The following is a 13750-nucleotide window of genomic DNA, read 5'->3' as shown; positions in this document are numbered from 1 at the left end:
CTCGCTTCGGGTGTGAGTTGTCCCGGGTTCAAATCCTGGACGGACCCGAGGTTTGCAGAAGTATTTTGGTGACTATTTAAATGCAACTAGTTAAATTGTAGGACTACGAGTTGAGAATGTCTCGCTGTCATACATGATCCGTTGGTTTTGGGGTATGTTACTCGCTTCGGGTGTGAGTGGTCACGGGTTCAAATCCCGGACGGATCCGAGTTTTGCAGAAGTAATTTGGTGACTATTTAAATGTAACTAGTTAAATAGTAGGACTACGAGTTGAGCATGTTTCAGTGTCATATTTCGTCCGTTGGTTTAGGGGTATGATACTCGCTTCGGATGTGATTAGTCCCGGGTTCAAATCCCGGACGGACCCGAGTTTTGCAGAAGTAATTTGGTGACTATTTAAATGCAACGAGTTATATTGTAGGCCTACGAGTGTAGCATGTTTCATTGTCATACATGGTCCGTTGGTCTAGGGGTATGATACTCGCTTCGGGTGTGAGTGGTCCCGGGTTCAAATCTCGGACGGACCCGAATTTTGCAGAAGTAATTTGGTGACTATTTAAATGCAACGAGTTATATTGTAGGACTACGAGTTGAGAATGTCTCGCTGTCATACATGATCCGTTGGTTTTGGGGTATGTTTCTCGCTTCGGGTGTGAGTGGTCACGGGTTCAAATCCCGGACGGATCCGAGTTTTGCAGAAGTAATTTGGTGACTATTTAAATGTAACTAGTTAAATAGTAGGACTACGAGTTGAGCATGTTTCAGTGTCATATTTCGTCCGTTGGTTTAGGGGTATGATACTCGCTTCGGGTGTGAGTAGTCCCGGGTTCAAATCCCGGACGGACCCGAGTTTTGCAGAAGTAATTTGGTGACTATTTAAATGCAACGAGTTAAATTGTAGGCCTACGAGTTGAGCATGTTTCAGTGTCATATTTCGTCCGTTGGTCTAGGGGTAAGATACTCGCTTAGGGTGCGAGGGGTCCCGGGTTCAAATCCCAGACGGACACGAGATTTTGCAGAAGTAATTTGGTGACTATTTAAATGCAACTAGTTATATTGTAGACCTACGAGTGTAGCATGTTTCAGTGTCATACAAGGTCCGTTGGTCTAGGGGTATGATACTCGCTTCGGGTGTGAGTTGTCCCGGGTTCAAATCCCGGACGGATCCGAGTTTTGCAGAAGTAATTTGGTGACTATTTAAATGTAACTAGTTAAATAGTAGGTCTACGAGTTGAGCATGTTTCAGTGTCATATTTCGTCCGTTGGTTTAGGGGTATGATACTCGCTTCGGATGTGATTAGTCCCGGGTTCAAATCCCGGACGGACCCGAGTTTTGCAGAAGTAATTTGGTGACTATTTAAATGCAACGAGTTATATTGTAGGCCTACGAGTGTAGCATGTTTCATTGTCATACATGGTCCGATGGTCTAGGGGTATGATACTCGCTTCGGGTGTGAGTGGTCCCGGGTTCAAATCCTGGACGGACCCGAGGTTTGCAGAAGTAATTTGGTGACTATTTAAATGCAACGAGTTATATTGTAGGACTACGAGTTGAGAATGTCTCGCTGTCATACATGATCCGTTGGTTTTGGGGTATGTTTCTCGCTTCGGGTGTGAGTGGTCACGGGTTCAAATCCCGGACGGATCCGAGTTTTGCAGAAGTAATTTGGTGACTATTTAAATGTAACTAGTTAAATAGTAGGACTACGAGTTGAGCATGTTTCAGTGTCATATTTCGTCCGTTGGTTTAGGGGTATGATACTCGCTTCGGGTGTGAGTAGTCCCGGGTTCAAATCCCGGACGGACCCGAGTTTTGCAGAAGTAATTTGGTGACTATTTAAATGCAACGAGTTAAATTGTAGGCCTACGAGTTGAGCATGTTTCAGTGTCATATTTCGTCCGTTGGTCTAGGGGTAAGATACTCGCTTAGGGTGCGAGGGGTCCCGGGTTCAAATCCCAGACGGACACGAGATTTTGCAGAAGTAATTTGGTGACTATTTAAATGCAACTAGTTATATTGTAGACCTACGAGTGTAGCATGTTTCAGTGTCATACAAGGTCCGTTGGTCTAGGGGTATGATACTCGCTTCGGGTGTGAGTTGTCCCGGGTTCAAATCCTGGACGGACCCGAGGTTTGCAGAAGTATTTTGGTGACTATTTAAATGCAACTAGTTAAATTGTAGGACTACGAGTTGAGAATGTCTCGCTGTCATACATGATCCGTTGGTTTTGGGGTATGTTACTCGCTTCGGGTGTGAGTGGTCACGGGTTCAAATCCCGGACGGATCCGAGTTTTGCAGAAGTAATTTGGTGACTATTTAAATGTAACTAGTTAAATAGTAGGACTACGAGTTGAGCATGTTTCAGTGTCATATTTCGTCCGTTGGTTTAGGGGTATGATACTCGCTTCGGATGTGATTAGTCCCGGGTTCAAATCCCGGACGGACCCGAGTTTTGCAGAAGTAATTTGGTGACTATTTAAATGCAACGAGTTATATTGTAGGCCTACGAGTGTAGCATGTTTCATTGTCATACATGGTCCGTTGGTCTAGGGGTATGATACTCGCTTCGGGTGTGAGTGGTCCCGGGTTCAAATCTCGGACGGACCCGAATTTTGCAGAAGTAATTTGGTGACTATTTAAATGCAACGAGTTATATTGTAGGACTACGAGTTGAGAATGTCTCGCTGTCATACATGATCCGTTGGTTTTGGGGTATGTTTCTCGCTTCGGGTGTGAGTGTTCACGGGTTCAAATCCCGGACGGATCCGAGTTTTGCAGAAGTAATTTGGTGACTATTTAAATGTAACTAGTTAAATAGTAGGACTACGAGTTGAGCATGTTTCAGTGTCATATTTCGTCCGTTGGTTTAGGGGTATGATACTCGCTTCGGGTGTGAGTAGTCCCGGGTTCAAATCCCGGACGGACCCGAGTTTTGCAGAAGTAATTTGGTGACTATTTAAATGCAACGAGTTAAATTGTAGGCCTACGAGTTGAGCATGTTTCAGTGTCATATTTCGTCCGTTGGTCTAGGGGTAAGATACTCGCTTAGGGTGCGAGGGGTCCCGGGTTCAAATCCCAGACGGACACGAGATTTTGCAGAAGTAATTTGGTGACTATTTAAATGCAACTAGTTATATTGTAGACCTACGAGTGTAGCATGTTTCAGTGTCATACAAGGTCCGTTGGTCTAGGGGTATGATACTCGCTTCGGGTGTGAGTTGTCCCGGGTTCAAATCCCGGACGGATCCGAGTTTTGCAGAAGTAATTTGGTGACTATTTAAATGTAACTAGTTAAATAGTAGGTCTACGAGTTGAGCATGTTTCAGTGTCATATTTCGTCCGTTGGTTTAGGGGTATGATACTCGCTTCGGATGTGATTATTATTATTATTATTATTGATGAGGAGGGTACGCGCCCTAGCACCGATGCCAAAGGCATATTGTGCATCCTCGTAATCAGGCCTTGAATAGGCCTGTAGCTGCAGCGTAGCGAAGAATTCGCTCCACCGTGAGAGAGGAGACCCTCGAGGGTTCAAGGGTGTGTGAATCAAAATATTCTAATCTAAGCGAGGCGAAGTAGTCGCACTCGCAAAGTACGTGGGCGGATGTTTCTTCCTTCTCCTGACACGACCTAGAGGGTCGTCGGCAAAACCCATCAGATGGAGGTGCCTATTAAGCCGGCAATGCCCGGTCAAAAGACCGGTGGCCAGCCTAATATCCCATCTGCCGAGCGAAATTAGGTCCCTAGCACGAGACCTGCAGGGACCATCGACAAACAACTTTGTCTGTCTCTGGCCCTCCATGCTGTGCCAGAGCTGATTTTGTATGACAGTCAACCTGTCATGCAGACACCGTTTGACGTGCCTGTAGGGGATGGGGACGGCCGGCTCCGGCCCCAAGAGCTTGGCCTCCGCACCCCTTTTCGCAAATCTATCGGCTTGCTCATTGCCATAATATCCGCTATGCCCTGGCACCCAGTACAGCAGAACCCTGTTGCAGGATGCCAGTCGCGCTAGCAGGTCGAGGCAGCTACGCACCAGTTGAGAAGTAATCTGACACTGGTTCAGAGCGTTCAGGGCAGCCTGACTGTCAGAATAAATTCTCACAGTCCGTCCGGTATACCCTTTGTTAATACAGTAATCTGCGCAATAACAGATCGCGGCAATTTCAGCCTGGAACACACTAGCGAAGGTGCCCAGGCAAGCAGAAAAGCCGACCCTTGTGGTTTGACAGTAATAGCCGGCGCCAGCGCCGGAATCAGTCTTGGAGCCATCGGTGAACCAAATGGTTTCACCCCCAGTGCCAAGAGGCAGCAGGTTAGTCCACTCTGCCCGACTGGGGAAGTGGATGCTGAATGGCTTAGTGAAATCAAAACTGGTAACGGTTTTGTCAGAGCACATCGTAAGCGACGGCTCAAGTGCGGCGTACTCCCGAAAGAGCTTCGTATGGCTGTAATCCCAAAGTCTTGGAACCCAACAGCCACTAATGTTGAGCCTGTAGGCTCCCATGACAGCCTCCTCCTCAATGAAGAGATGAAGAGGAATTCGGATGTGATTAGTCCCGGGTTCAAATCCCGGACGGACCCGAGTTTTGCAGAAGTAATTTGGTGACTATTTAAATGCAACGAGTTATATTGTAGGCCTACGAGTGTAGCATGTTTCATTGTCATACATGGTCCGATGGTCTAGGGGTATGATACTCGCTTCGGGTGTGAGTGGTCCCGGGTTCAAATCCTGGACGGACCCGAGGTTTGCAGAAGTAATTTGGTGACTATTTAAATGCAACGAGTTAAATTGTAGGCCTACGAGTTGAGCATGTTTCAGTGTCATATTTCGTCCGTTGGTCTAGGGGTAAGATACTCGCTTAGGGTGCGAGGGGTCCCGGGTTCAAATCCCAGACGGACACGAGATTTTGCAGAAGTAATTTGGTGACTATTTAAATGCAACTAGTTATATTGTAGACCTACGAGTGTAGCATGTTTCAGTGGCATACATGGTCCGTTGGTCTAGGGGTATGATACTCGCTTCGGGTGTGAGTGGTCCCGGGTTCAAATCCTGGACGGACCCGAGGTTTGCAGAAGTATTTTGGTGACTATTTAAATGCAACTAGTTAAATTGTAGGACTACGAGTTGAGAATGTCTCGCTGTCATACATGATCCGTTGGTTTTGGGGTATGTTGCTCGCTTCGGGTGTGAGTGGTCCCGGGTTCAAATCCCGGACGGACCCGAGGTTTGCAGAAGTATTTTGGTGACTATTTAAATGCAACTAGTTATATTGTAGACCTACGATTGTAGCATGTTTCAGTGTCATACATGGTCCGTTGGTCTAGGGGTATGATACTCGCTTCGGGTGTGAGTGGTCCCGGGTTCAAATCTCGGACGGACCCGAGTTTTGCAGAAGTAATTTGGTGACTATTTAAATGCAACGAGTTATATTGTAGGACTACGAGTTGAGAATGTCTCGCTGTCATACATGATCCGTTGGTTTTGGGGTATGTTTCTCGCTTCGGGTGTGAGTGGTCACGGGTTCAAATCCCGGACGGATCCGAGTTTTGCAGAAGTAATTTGGTGACTATTTAAATGTAACTAGTTAAATAGTAGGACTACGAGTTGAGCATGTTTCAGTGTCATATTTCGTCCGTTGGTTTAGGGGTATGATACTCGCTTCGGGTGTGAGTAGTCCCGGGTTCAAATCCCGGACGGACCCGAGTTTTGCAGAAGTAATTTGGTGACTATTTAAATGCAACGAGTTAAATTGTAGGCCTACGAGTTGAGCATGTTTCAGTGTCATATTTCGTCCGTTGGTCTAGGGGTAAGATACTCGCTTAGGGTGCGAGGGGTCCCGGGTTCAAATCCCAGACGGACACGAGATTTTGCTGAAGTAATTTGGTGACTATTTAAATGCAACTAGTTATATTGTAGACCTACGAGTGTAGCATGTTTCAGTGTCATACATGGTCCGTTGGTCTAGGGGTATGATACTCGCTTCGGGTTTGAGTAGTCCCGGGTTCAAATCCCGGACGGACCCGAGTTTTGCAGAAGTAATTTGGTGACTATTTAAATGCAACGAGTTAAATTGTAGGCCTACGAGTTGAGCATGTTTCAGTGTCATATTTCGTCCGTTGGTTTAGGGGTATGATACTCGCTTCGGATGTGATTAGTCCCGGGTTCAAATCCCGGACGGACCCGAGTTTTGCAGAAGTAATTTGGTGACTATTTAAATGCAACGAGTTATATTGTAGGCCTACGAGTGTAGCATGTTTCATTGTCATACATGGTCCGATGGTCTAGGGGTATGATACTCGCTTCGGGTGTGAGTGGTCCCGGGTTCAAATCCTGGACGGACCCGAGGTTTGCAGAAGTAATTTGGTGACTATTTAAATGCAACGAGTTAAATTGTAGGCCTACGAGTTGAGCATGTTTCAGTGTCATATTTCGTCCGTTGGTCTAGGGGTAAGATACTCGCTTAGGGTGCGAGGGGTCCCGGGTTCAAATCCCAGACGGACACGAGATTTTGCTGAAGTAATTTGGTGACTATTTAAATGCAACTAGTTATATTGTAGACCTACGAGTGTAGCATGTTTCAGTGTCATACATGGTCCGTTGGTCTAGGGGTATGATACTCGCTTCGGGTTTGAGTAGTCCCGGGTTCAAATCCCGGACGGACCCGAGTTTTGCAGAAGTAATTTGGTGACTATTTAAATGCAACGAGTTAAATTGTAGGCCTACGAGTTGAGCATGTTTCAGTGTCATATTTCGTCCGTTTGTCTAGGGGTAAGATACTCGCTTAGGGTGCGAGGGGTCCCGGGTTCAAATCCCAGACGGACACGAGATTTTGCAGAAGTAATTTGGTGACTATTTAAATGCAACTAGTTATATTGTAGACCTACGAGTGTAGCATGTTTCAGTGTCATACAAGGTCCGTTGGTCTAGGGGTATGATACTCGCTTCGGGTGTGAGTTGTGCCGGGTTCAAATCCTGGACGGACCCGAGGTTTGCAGAAGTATTTTGGTGACTATTTAAATGCAACTAGTTAAATTGTAGGACTACGAGTTGAGAATGTCTCGCTGTCATACATGATTCGTTGGTTTTGGGGTATGTTACTCGCTTCGGGTGTGAGTGGTCACGGGTTCAAATCCCGGACGGATCCGAGTTTTGCAGAAGTAATTTGGTGACTATTTAAATGTAACTAGTTAAATAGTAGGACTACGAGTTGAGCATGTTTCAGTGTCATATTTCGTCCGTTGGTTTAGGGGTATGATACTCGCTTCGGATGTGATTAGTCCCGGGTTCAAATCCCGGACGGACCCGAGTTTTGCTGAAGTAATTTGGTGACTATTTAAATGCAACGAGTTATATTGTAGGCCTACGAGTGTAGCATGTTTCATTGTCATACATGGTCCGTTGGTCTAGGGGTATGATACTCGCTTCGGGTGTGAGTGGTCCCGGGTTCAAATCCCGGACGGACCCGAGTTATGCAGAAGTAATTTGGTGACTATTTAAATGTAACTAGTTAAATAGTAGGACTACGAGTTGAGCATGTTTCAGTGTCATATTTCGTCCGTTGGTCTAGGGGTAAGATACTCGCTTAGGGTGCGAGGGGTCCCGGGTTCAAATCCCAGACGGACACGAGTTTTTGCAGAAGTAATTTGGTGACTATTTAAATGCAACTAGTTATATTGTAGACCTACGAGTGTAGCATGTTTCAGTGTCATACATGGTCCGTTGGTCTAGGGGTATGATACTCGCTTCGGGTGTGAGTGGTCCCGGGTTCAAATCCTGGACGGACCCGAGGTTTGCAGAAGTATTTTGGTGACTATTTAAATGCAACTAGTTAAATTGTAGGACTACGAGTTGAGAATGTCTCGCTGTCATACATGATCCGTTGGTTTTGGGGTATGTTGCTCGCTTCGGGTGTGAGTGGTCCCGGGTTCAAATCCCGGACGGACCCGAGGTTTGCAGAAGTATTTTGGTGACTATTTAAATGCAACTAGTTATATTGTAGACCTACGATTGTAGCATGTTTCAGTGTCATACATGGTCCGTTGGTCTAGGGGTATGATACTCGCTTCGGGTGTGAGTGGTCCCGGGTTCAAATCTCGGACGGACCCGAGTTTTGCAGAAGTAATTTGGTGACTATTTAAATGCAACGAGTTATATTGTAGGACTACGAGTTGAGAATGTCTCGCTGTCATACATGATCCGTTGGTTTTGGGGTATGTTTCTCGCTTCGGGTGTGAGTGGTCACGGGTTCAAATCCCGGACGGATCCGATTTTTGCAGAAGTAATTTGGTGACTATTTAAATGTAACTAGTTAAATAGTAGGACTACGAGTTGAGCATGTTTCAGTGTCATATTTCGTCCGTTGGTCTAGGGGTAAGATACTCGCTTAGGGTGCGAGGGGTCCCGGGTTCAAATCCCAGACGGACACGAGATTTTGCAGAAGTAATTTGGTGACTATTTAAATGCAACTAGTTATATTGTAGACCTACGAGTGTAGCATGTTTCAGTGTCATACATGGTCCGTTGGTCTAGGGGTATGATACTCGCTTCGGGTGTGAGTGGTCCCGGGTTCAAATCCTGGACGGACCCGAGGTTTGCAGAAGTATTTTGGTGACTATTTAAATGCAACTAGTTAAATTGTAGGACTACGAGTTGAGAATGTCTCGCTGTCATACATGATCCGTTGGTTTTGGGGTATGTTGCTCGCTTCGGGTGTGAGTGGTCCCGGGTTCAAATCCCGGACGGACCCGAGGTTTGCAGAAGTATTTTGGTGACTATTTAAATGCAACTAGTTAAATTGTAGGACTACGAGTTGAGAATGTCTCGCTGTCATACATGATCCGTTGGTTTTGGGGTATGTTGCTCGCTTCGGGTGTGAGTGGTCCCGGGTTCAAATCCCGGACGGACCCGAGTTTTGCAGAAGTAATTTGGTGACTATTTAAATGTAACTAGTTGAATAGTAGGACTACGAGTTGAGCATGTTTCAGTGTCATATTTCGTCCGTTGGTCTAGGGGTAAGATACTCGCTTAGGGTGCGAGGGGTCCCGGGTTCAAATCCCAGACGGACACGAGACTTTGCAGAAGTAATTTGGTGACTATTTAAATGCAACTAGTTATATTGTAGACCTACGAGTGTAGCATGTTTCAGTGTCATACATGGTCCGTTGGTCTAGGTGTATGATACTCGCTTCGGGTGTGAGTGGTCCCGGGTTCAAATCCTGGACGGACCCGAGGTTTGCAGAAGTATTTTGGTGACTATTTAAATGCAACTAGTTAAATTGTAGGACTACGAGTTGAGAATGTCTCGCTGTCATACATGATCCGTTGGTTTTGGGGTATGTTGCTCGCTTCGGGTGTGAGTGGTCCCGGGTTCAAATCCCGGACGGACCCGAGGTTTGCAGAAGTATTTTGGTGACTATTTAAATGCAACTAGTTAAATTGTAGGACTACGAGTTGAGAATGTCTCGCTGTCATACATGATCCGTTGGTTTTGGGGTATGTTGCTCGCTTCGGGTGTGAGTGGTCCCGGGTTCAAATCCCGGACGGACCCGAGTTTTGCGGAAGTAATTTGGTGACTATTTAAATGTAACTAGTTAAATAGTAGGACTACGAGTTGAGCATGTTTCAATGTCATATTTCGTCCGTTGGTTTAGGGGTATGATACTCGCTTCGGGTGTGAGTAGTCCCGGGTTCTAATCCCGGACGGACCCGAGTTTTGCAGAAGTAATTTGGTGACTATTTAAATGCAACGAGTTAAATTGTAGGCCTACGAGTTGAGCATGTTTCAGTGTCATATTTCGTCCGTTGGTCTAGGGGTAAGATACTCGCTTAGGGTGCGAGGGGTCCCGGGTTCAAATCCCAGACGGACACGAGATTTTGCAGAAGTAATTTGGTGAATACTTAAATGCAACTAATTAAATTGTAGGCCTACGAGTTGAGCATGTCTCGCTGTCATACATGATCCGGTGGTTTTGGGGTATGTTACTCGCTTCGGGTGTGAGTGGTCCCGGGTTCAAATCCCGGACGGACCCGAGTTTTGCGGAAGTAATTTGGTGACTATTTAAATGTAACTAGTTAAATAGTAGGACTACGAGTTGAGCATGTTTCAGTGTCATATTTCGTCCGTTGGTTTAGGGGTATGATACTCGCTTCGGATGTGATTAGTCCCGGGTTCAAATCCCGGACGGACCCGAGTTTTGCAGAAGTAATTTGGTGACTATTTAAATGCAACGAGTTATATTGTAGGCCTACGAGTGTAGCATGTTTCATTGTCATACATGGTCCGTTGGTCTAGGGGTATGATACTCGCTTCGGGTGTTAGTGGTCCCGGGTTCAAATCCCGGACGGACCCGAGTTATGCAGAAGTAATTTGGTGACTATTTAAATGTAACTAGTTAAATTGTAGGACTACGAGTTGAGCATGTTTCAGTGTCATATTTCGTCCGTTGGTCTAGGGGTAAGATACTCGCTTAGGGTGCGAGGGGTCCCGGGTTCAAATCCCAGACGGACACGAGTTTTTGCAGAAGTAATTTGGTGACTATTTAAATGCAACTAGTTATATTGTAGACCTACGAGTGTAGCATGTTTCAGTGTCATATATGGTCCGTTGGTCTTGGGGTATGATACTCGCTTCGGGTGTGAGTGGTCCCGGGTTCAAATCCCGGACGGACCCGAGTTTTGCAGAAGTAATTTGGTGATTACTTAAATGCAACTAATTAAATTGTAGGCCTACGAGTTGAGCATGTCTCGCTGTCATACATGATCCGGTGGTTTTGGGGTATGTTACTCGCTTCGGGTGTGAGTGGTCCCGGGTTCAAATCCCGGACGGACCCGAGTTTTGCGGAAGTAATTTGGTGACTATTTAAATGTAACTAGTTAAATAGTAGGACTACGAGTTGAGCATGTTTCTATGTCATATTTCGTCCGTTGGTTTAGGGGTATGATACTCGCTTCGGGTGTGAGTAGTCCGGGTTCAAATCCCGGACGGACCCGAGTTTTGCAGAAGTAATTTGGTGACTATTTAAATGCAACGAGTTAAATTGTAGGCCTACGAGTTGAGCATGTTTCAGTGTCATATTTCGTCCGTTGGTCTAGGGGTAAGATACTCGCTTAGGGTGCGAGGGGTCCCGGGTTCAAATCCCAGACGGACACGAGATTTTGCAGAAGTAATTTGGTGACTATTTAAATGCAACTAGTTATATTGTAGACCTACGAGTGTAGCATGTTTCAGTGTCATACATGGTCCGTTGGTCTAGGGGTATGATACTCGCTTCGGGTGTGAGTGGTCCCGGGTTCAAATCCTGGACGGACCCGAGGTTTGCAGAAGTATTTTGGTGACTATTTAAATGCAACTAGTTAAATTGTAGGACTACGAGTTGAGAATGTCTCGCTGTCATACATGATCCGTTGGTTTTGGGGTATGTTGCTCGCTTCGGGTGTGAGTGGTTCCGGGTTCAAATCCCGGACGGACCCGAGTTTTGCGGAAGTAATTTGGTGACTATTTAAATGTAACTAGTTAAATAGTAGGACTACGAGTTGAGCATGTTTCAATGTCATATTTCGTCCGTTGGTTTAGGGGTATGATACTCGCTTCGGGTGTGAGTAGTCCCGGGTTCTAATCCCGGACGGACCCGAGTTTTGCAGAAGTAATTTGGTGACTATTTAAATGCAACGAGTTAAATTGTAGGCTTACGAGTTGAGCATGTTTCAGTGTCATATTTCGTCCGTTGGTCTAGGGGTAAGATACTCGCTTAGGGTGCGAGGGGTCCCGGGTTCAAATCCCAGACGGACACGAGATTTTGCAGAAGTAATTTGGTGACTATTTAAATGCAACTAGTTATATTGTAGACCTACGAGTGTAGCATGTTTCAGTGTCATACAAGGTCCGTTGGTCTAGGGGTATGATACTCGCTTCGGGTGTGAGTTGTCCCGGGTTCAAATCCTGGACGGACCCGAGGTTTGCAGAAGTATTTTGGTGACTATTTAAATGCAACTAGTTAAATTGTAGGACTACGAGTTGAGAATGTCTCGCTGTCATACATGATCCGTTGGTTTTGGGGTATGTTACTCGCTTCGGGTGTGAGTGGTCACGGGTTCAAATCCCGGACGGATCCGAGTTTTGCAGAAGTAATTTGGTGACTATTTAAATGTAACTAGTTAAATAGTAGGACTACGAGTTGAGCATGTTTCAGTGTCATATTTCGTCCGTTGGTTTAGGGGTATGATACTCGCTTCGGATGTGATTAGTCCCGGGTTCAAATCCCGGACGGACCCGAGTTTTGCAGAAGTAATTTGGTGACTATTTAAATGCAACGAGTTATATTGTAGGCCTACGAGTGTAGCATGTTTCATTGTCATACATGGTCCGTTGGTCTAGGGGTATGATACTCGCTTCGGGTGTGAGTGGTCCCGGGTTCAAATCCCGGACGGACCCGAGTTATGCAGAAGTAATTTGGTGACTATTTAAATGTAACTAGTTAAATAGTAGGACTACGAGTTGAGCATGTTTCAGTGTCATATTTCGTCCGTTGGTCTAGGGGTAAGATACTCGCTTAGGGTGCGAGGGGTCCCGGGTTCAAATCCCAGACGGACACGAGTTTTTGCAGAAGTAATTTGGTGACTATTTAAATGCAACTAGTTATATTGTAGACCTACGAGTGTAGCATGTTTCAGTGTCATATATGGTCCGTTGGTCTAGGGGTATGATACTCGCTTCGGGTGTGAGTGGTCCCGGGTTCAAATCCCGGACGGACCCGAGTTTTGCAGAAGTAATTTGGTGACTACTTAAATGCAACTAATTAAATTGTAGGCCTACGAGTTGAGCATGTCTCGCTGTCATACATGATCCGGTGGTTTTGGGGTATGTTACTCGCTTCGGGTGTGAGTGGTCCCGGGTTCAAATCCCGGACGGACCCGAGTTTTGCGGAAGTAATTTGGTGACTATTTAAATGTAACTAGTTAAATAGTAGGACTACGAGTTGAGCATGTTTCTATGTCATATTTCGTCCGTTGGTTTAGGGGTATGATACTCGCTTCGGGTGTGAGTAGTCCGGGTTCAAATCCCGGACGGACCCGAGTTTTGCAGAAGTAATTTGGTGACTATTTAAATGCAACGAGTTAAATTGTAGGCCTACGAGTTGAGCATGTTTCAGTGTCATATTTCGTCCGTTGGTCTAGGGGTAAGATACTCGCTTAGGGTGCGAGGGGTCCCGGGTTCAAATCCCAGACGGACACGAGATTTTGCAGAAGTAATTTGGTGACTATTTAAATGCAACTAGTTATATAGTAGACCTACGAGTGTAGCATGTTTCAGTGTCATACATGGTCCGTTGGTCTAGGGGTATGATACTCGCTTCGGGTGTGAGTGGTCCCGGGTTCAAATCCTGGACGGACCCGAGGTTTGCAGAAGTATTTTGGTGACTATTTAAATGCAACTAGTTAAATTGTAGGACTACGAGTTGAGAATGTCTCGCTGTCATACATGATCCGTTGGTTTTGGGGTATGTTACTCGCTTCGGGTGTGAGTGGTCACGGGTTCAAATCCCGGACGGATCCGAGTTTTGCAGAAGTAATTTGGTAACTATTTAAATGTAACTAGTTAAATAGTAGGACTACGAGTTGAGCATGTTTCAGTGTCATATTTCGTCCGTTGGTTTAGGGGTATGATACTCGCTTCGGATGTGATTAGTCCCGGGTTCAAATCCCGGACGGACCCGAGTTTTGCAGAAGTAATTTGGTGACTATTTAA

General features: G+C 45.8%; 16 non-coding genes across 16 annotated transcripts; all 16 read left to right on the top strand.

Moving 5' to 3' along the window:
- The first annotated feature begins 455 nt into the window (after nucleotides 1-455).
- TRNAP-CGG (transfer RNA proline (anticodon CGG)) lies at nucleotides 456-527 on the top strand. The gene has a single exon. It is a non-coding gene; the product is annotated as a tRNA-Pro (tRNA).
- A 569-nt stretch (nucleotides 528-1096) lies between these two features.
- TRNAP-CGG (transfer RNA proline (anticodon CGG)) lies at nucleotides 1097-1168 on the top strand. The gene has a single exon. It is a non-coding gene; the product is annotated as a tRNA-Pro (tRNA).
- A 1369-nt stretch (nucleotides 1169-2537) lies between these two features.
- On the top strand, nucleotides 2538-2609 carry TRNAP-CGG (transfer RNA proline (anticodon CGG)). Its single transcript has one exon. It is a non-coding gene; the product is annotated as a tRNA-Pro (tRNA).
- Nucleotides 2610-3178: 569 nt separating this feature from the next.
- TRNAP-CGG (transfer RNA proline (anticodon CGG)) lies at nucleotides 3179-3250 on the top strand. The gene has a single exon. It is a non-coding gene; the product is annotated as a tRNA-Pro (tRNA).
- A 1745-nt stretch (nucleotides 3251-4995) lies between these two features.
- TRNAP-CGG (transfer RNA proline (anticodon CGG)) lies at nucleotides 4996-5067 on the top strand. Its single transcript has one exon. It is a non-coding gene; the product is annotated as a tRNA-Pro (tRNA).
- Nucleotides 5068-5315: 248 nt separating this feature from the next.
- TRNAP-CGG (transfer RNA proline (anticodon CGG)) lies at nucleotides 5316-5387 on the top strand. The gene has a single exon. It is a non-coding gene; the product is annotated as a tRNA-Pro (tRNA).
- A 2011-nt stretch (nucleotides 5388-7398) lies between these two features.
- TRNAP-CGG (transfer RNA proline (anticodon CGG)) lies at nucleotides 7399-7470 on the top strand. The gene has a single exon. It is a non-coding gene; the product is annotated as a tRNA-Pro (tRNA).
- Nucleotides 7471-7719: 249 nt separating this feature from the next.
- Nucleotides 7720-7791, top strand: TRNAP-CGG (transfer RNA proline (anticodon CGG)). Its single transcript has one exon. It is a non-coding gene; the product is annotated as a tRNA-Pro (tRNA).
- A 248-nt stretch (nucleotides 7792-8039) lies between these two features.
- TRNAP-CGG (transfer RNA proline (anticodon CGG)) lies at nucleotides 8040-8111 on the top strand. The gene has a single exon. It is a non-coding gene; the product is annotated as a tRNA-Pro (tRNA).
- Nucleotides 8112-8520: 409 nt separating this feature from the next.
- TRNAP-CGG (transfer RNA proline (anticodon CGG)) lies at nucleotides 8521-8592 on the top strand. Its single transcript has one exon. It is a non-coding gene; the product is annotated as a tRNA-Pro (tRNA).
- A 1690-nt stretch (nucleotides 8593-10282) lies between these two features.
- Nucleotides 10283-10354, top strand: TRNAP-CGG (transfer RNA proline (anticodon CGG)). Its single transcript has one exon. It is a non-coding gene; the product is annotated as a tRNA-Pro (tRNA).
- A 249-nt stretch (nucleotides 10355-10603) lies between these two features.
- TRNAP-CGG (transfer RNA proline (anticodon CGG)) lies at nucleotides 10604-10675 on the top strand. The gene has a single exon. It is a non-coding gene; the product is annotated as a tRNA-Pro (tRNA).
- Nucleotides 10676-11243: 568 nt separating this feature from the next.
- TRNAP-CGG (transfer RNA proline (anticodon CGG)) lies at nucleotides 11244-11315 on the top strand. The gene has a single exon. It is a non-coding gene; the product is annotated as a tRNA-Pro (tRNA).
- Nucleotides 11316-12364: 1049 nt separating this feature from the next.
- TRNAP-CGG (transfer RNA proline (anticodon CGG)) lies at nucleotides 12365-12436 on the top strand. Its single transcript has one exon. It is a non-coding gene; the product is annotated as a tRNA-Pro (tRNA).
- Nucleotides 12437-12685: 249 nt separating this feature from the next.
- Nucleotides 12686-12757, top strand: TRNAP-CGG (transfer RNA proline (anticodon CGG)). The gene has a single exon. It is a non-coding gene; the product is annotated as a tRNA-Pro (tRNA).
- A 568-nt stretch (nucleotides 12758-13325) lies between these two features.
- On the top strand, nucleotides 13326-13397 carry TRNAP-CGG (transfer RNA proline (anticodon CGG)). Its single transcript has one exon. It is a non-coding gene; the product is annotated as a tRNA-Pro (tRNA).
- The last annotated feature ends 353 nt before the right edge of the window (nucleotides 13398-13750 follow it).

Source organism: Phalangium opilio, unplaced genomic scaffold (assembly GCF_054372755.1).
Source record: "Phalangium opilio isolate 3A_F unplaced genomic scaffold, DU_Popi_V2 ptg000487l_1, whole genome shotgun sequence".
Taxonomy (NCBI): domain Eukaryota; kingdom Metazoa; phylum Arthropoda; class Arachnida; order Opiliones; family Phalangiidae; genus Phalangium; species Phalangium opilio.
The sequence above is the reverse complement of the archived record's forward strand: the minus strand, read 5'-3'. Positions and strand labels throughout refer to the sequence as shown.